General features: G+C 34.1%; 1 protein-coding gene across 2 annotated transcripts in view; it reads left to right on the top strand.

Moving 5' to 3' along the window:
• Positions 1–977: 977 nt before the first annotated feature.
• The window catches only part of efr3a (EFR3 homolog A (S. cerevisiae)), a 139235-nt gene continuing 135418 nt past the window's right edge, over positions 978–4794 (top strand). For both annotated transcript variants that reach the window (XM_043688260.1, XM_043688262.1), the window contains exon 1: positions 978–982. The gene's annotated coding sequence lies outside the window, so the exon portion shown is untranslated. The remainder of the gene's footprint in view (positions 983–4794) is intronic.

Here is a 4794-nt window from a genome sequence, read left to right on the forward strand (position 1 = left end):
TAGCACATTCTTTCGCAACAATCTCTTTCTTTTAAAAAAGCTATGAACTGATTTGTACGAGACTTATTTATACAAGTCTGTTACATACAAATCTTTTAAACCATTGGACTAAAATATTTTAAGTATACCTTAAATGACAGTGTGGAATTTCTGCAAACTTGATCTCCCATGTAACTTTGGAAAAGCCAGAGAAAATTGTTGTTTGTACCGTTTGTTGTATTCTGCTGATCTTTCACTGAAGTTATGATAGATTTTCAGAAAATCTAATGAAAATTGTGTTGAGGAAATGTGTTGCAGTAAATATTGCATTGTGAATTCTTAAAGCCAACTTTGTACTTAATATTTCCCTAGTTTTGCAGCGTATTTATATCTCCGGAACATACAATGTTTCCCACTGGACCCTTGTTGATATCTATTATATCATAATATCATAGATCTCTATGAAGTTTGCGTTTAGTTTTTTGCTGGAGGAAGATGCCCCAACTAGTTCATCCTTTCCTGCTAGTTATAATCTTTATGTCTCACAGAATTCTAGTAAAACTTTTTTTATACATACTCCAGTGACTCTAACTGGAGATCAGAAAGTTCACAATATTTCGAGTGTGCTCGAACCAAGATTCCCTGTGGGTTTGGCATAACTTCTGTTGTTTTCAATTCTATCTAGGGGTAATGCCCAGTGTTTTGTTTAAATGCCTTTATTGATCTGCGTCATTACTTTCCACATATTGTTTGTTTGTACATTCAGGTTCTCCTGTCCTTTTAATTCATTATTTTCCAAGGAGTGTGTGGATTCCTTTATCTTTCAACTAAACTGTACAATTTCACTGTTACCTATGTTGAAGTACTTTTGCCAATTACATATCCATTTAGCCAGTTAATTAATGTCTATCCGTAATTTATTGTAGTCCTCCTCTGCATTGCTATGCAATTTGGTGTCCTATGCTAGTTTTGAAATGGTAATTCAGATTAATAAGATCCAAATGTTCATGTGAATTGTCAATAAGTTTTCTTTTCTGCATTGATCCTTGATCTTTCTCATCTTTTTCCTAGTTCCTTAACAATTCCTCCATTGTAGTTTATAGTTAATTTGCTGGTCCATTCTACTTGCCCATGACCTCAAAAGTTCTGACTTTGGTCTTGAGGCTACAATCATTAATGAAAGTTGTTTTTGGGAGCTCTAACATGCCTAACATAATATATTAATGAAGGGCCTGAAACGTTGGTTTTCCTGCTCCTCAGATGCTGCCTGACCTGCTGTGCTTTTCCAGCATCACACTCTCAACTCTAATCTCCAGCATCTGCAGTCCTCACTTTCACCATGTTAATTCCCTTGTATGCCCTTTGTTTATCTACTTCAAAGAATTCAACATTAGTCAAGCATGATTTCCCTTTTGAAAAAATGAGATAACTACTCTCATTCTTAGTTTCTAGTTCAATTTTTCTTGTATTTTCATGTAAGGCTATCTCTTCCCTAATGTTTAATATGTTGTCCGCCAAGTTTATACTTTCTAATCAACCTTTTCAGAGATGTTATAGCACACCTGTGGAGCAGGTCAGCCTTGAACCCGAGTCTCCTAGACTAGAGCTAGAGACATTACCACTGCCACAAGAGCCCTTTCCAAGGCGAAGGTCTTAACTTATTTCCTCATCAACCTGCTCAGTTATTAAAAACTTCTGAAATATGGGGACCTTGAACCCAGGCCTCATGGCACAAAGTTAGGGATTCCAACACTGCGCCACAAAAGCCTTCGAGGGATAGTGTTTATTCTTTTAAGGTTAAATAGTGTATTAATAAAGTCCTATCTATTCTAAATATCTTGTATTTTATTCTAATGTCAGCTCCATCATTTTGGTCTCCCTGGTAAATGGTGATGCAAAATATTGATTGATATGTTTGCCATTTTGCTGTTTTGAATTGTAAATTTATCACATCTATTTTTTAGATGTCATATCCCTAACCTTTTTAATATTTGTCCATGTAGAATACCATTTGCATATTCCATGTTCGGCTGTTATTGGAGTTTATGTTTGTCTTACTAATTGTTTTCAATCTCTTGCCTTAGCTTTTTGTATTCCCTTTTGCTACCTTTTCCTTTTGTTGCCTTTTGTATTTATTTATTATATACCTTCCCTTCAGCTTCAAGTTTGCACTTTTGATTTCTTTAAATATCCATAGTGTAGCCTTATTGGCTAGTTTGCAGGGTACTTTTTCCTCTTGGATATTCTTGACATTTAAACTACATATTTCCCACTGCTGATCTATTTCTTTTGAATAAAATATTTTGGTTTACTTTCTTTGCATTCAGATCCAGCCCTCTTTACCAGCTTTTTTTTTTCTAATTGCGTTGCTCTTTATCTTGTACTCTTTGCAATCTTAACTTCATGTTGTGATCACTTCTGAGGACTGCCCCCGTGTATCTCATAACCGTCCTAGTTCATTTTCCATTACTAGATCCTACAATGCTCCCTCTTTTTACATGAATGGTAAGTAAGGAAAAAGTATCAAATTTAGTCTTTTTGTAGATTTTTGTCCTGTTCAAATGGCTACTATATTTAATTTTTGACGATGGATAGTTAGTTGAGGCATTTGCAAGCTAACAATAATTACTTCGAAAAGTAATTCTCAACTATAACACCGTTATGGTTGAGTGTGTTATTTTTGTTGTAGCAATAGAATGTAGTGCCTTTGATTTAGTGCACCAAGGAAGATGCCTTGTATCTGTGTCATTATTTGTGTATGTCTTGACATGTCTTGCTGTGGGTGTTATTCTCATATCTATTACAGGAAAATGCACACCTAATGCATTATAGATTTAACAGCTTTCACCCAATAGACGACTGAATAATAATGCATGATGAATTTATGGTTTCTGTTTATTATTGTATGTTTATTGTAGTTAGTTCCACCAGTAAGGAATTTATTACTGGGTAGTCGAGTGCTTAAGTTGTGTTTCCATACAATTTAACAGTTGAATGCATATATAAACTTACATAACAGTCTACTTTTAGCACATTTATTTATTCAACTCTCTCTTGTGTAATCATATCACTTAAATTGTATTCATTCACCATGTGTCTTCATCCTGCTTTGAAGTCGCTTTCATGATCATTTTCAGCTAGATCAGAACAATCTGAGATGCTGCTGATTAACACACAATTTCCTCGGGATTATCTGTTTTTATTCCTTTTTTTTGGTTTACTGTAATGCAGTAGTAAATGAGAAAGGATGAAGGGATGAAAGAGACATATGAATGATAACATTTGAGCTGCAAGGCAGTTGTGGTTGCTAATGAATGGTGAAAAATATTGTTTCTCTTCCTGTGACTATCCTCATCGATCTCCCCCCGCACCCCCCACCCCTAACAAAAATGCAAAAATGGAGGGAATGTGGGGATTTTAATTTTCTCATAATTCTGCTATGTTAATATACTCCAGTATAAAGATATGGTCCTAAGGGCAACTGGTTCAGTTTATTTGCTCTTCCATTTTAATTTTGTAAAAAATTGCTCATTTGGTCTATGCATTTTTTTTGACACTGAATTTAGTTTGTGAATTAGGAATATGAAATGGATGGTAGAAACCTATTTTTAATATTAAGAAAAGCTTCTGCTACAATGTGGTGAGTTGTAGGTGGTTGTTGTCTGTCTGTCTTTCAGCAATTCTGGAAGATAAAAACACATCTCAGCCATACTTTCAGCTTTATCAATGTCAAATTCATTAACCACCTTTAAATGGTTTGCTGGCTTAGCCTATATGCTTTAATAATGAAAATCATCCATAACTGAATCGGTAAGTGTTAAAGAATTTTACTAATGCACTCAGTGTAATTTGCAATTTCATTTGTCTGATTTCTCCATTTAAAGCAGGATTTTGATAAGTATTCTGGAAAAAGAAGTTTATTGCTATTCTGCAGAATGTCTATAAAGATTGTTCCAAACCTTTTATATGGTTTATTTAAATATTTACCCTCTGTAGTCCTTCCATTATTGAGCTCCAATTATTCTAGAACACATGATTAAGATATTAATAAAATGAATAAATATGGTTCAGTGCTGATTGGTAAAAATTCATCTATTAATAAAATGCAATGGTGCTTTTGCTGTGCTTTGTGATTGACATAGCGAGTGTATAGTGAAAAGACTATTACCAATACACTGCAGATGTTATCTGCAAAGCACAGTGCAGTTATTGCTGTGTTCAGTACTCTTAATTAATCATAATCTGTGTATTCCTTCTTATTTTTAAAATCCTATGTTACATCATAAACTTTTTGATTTCAGCAAGGGCTATCATTTTGATGAAATTTGAATGTTCTTTTACTGTTCGAAGTATTCAGGCAAACAGTGTCTAATTATCTTCTCATGTATTATGCAAATTAATTAAATGATTATGCACCAAAGGGGGCTATCTCAGACTAAAAAAGTTGATTGGTTTGATTCTACAGTGAGTACTGTACCATCATGTTATATTTTTGTGCACTTTGGATTCTAATGTTCTCTTTAATGTCCTGCTCAATTCTGAATTGATTTTGAAGGAAGGCTGTAATAAAGAATTGCAAAATCTTATGTTGCGTCTTAACATCTGCAACTAAGTTGGACAACTCTTTCAAAGGGCTAAAAAGTGAATGACTATCTTTGTTGTCATACCCTATGTGTGCCTCGATAATACTGGGATGTTGGAGATGAGAACTCGTGAATGACAGTGCTTGAATTTCTCAAGTAGATGTTTCCCTGCATAAAGTTAAAAATCACACAATACCATGTTATAGTCCAACAGGTTTAATTGGAAGCACAT

The sequence above is a fragment of the Chiloscyllium plagiosum genome, chromosome 4 (assembly GCF_004010195.1).
Source record: "Chiloscyllium plagiosum isolate BGI_BamShark_2017 chromosome 4, ASM401019v2, whole genome shotgun sequence".
Lineage (NCBI taxonomy): Eukaryota > Metazoa > Chordata > Chondrichthyes > Orectolobiformes > Hemiscylliidae > Chiloscyllium > Chiloscyllium plagiosum.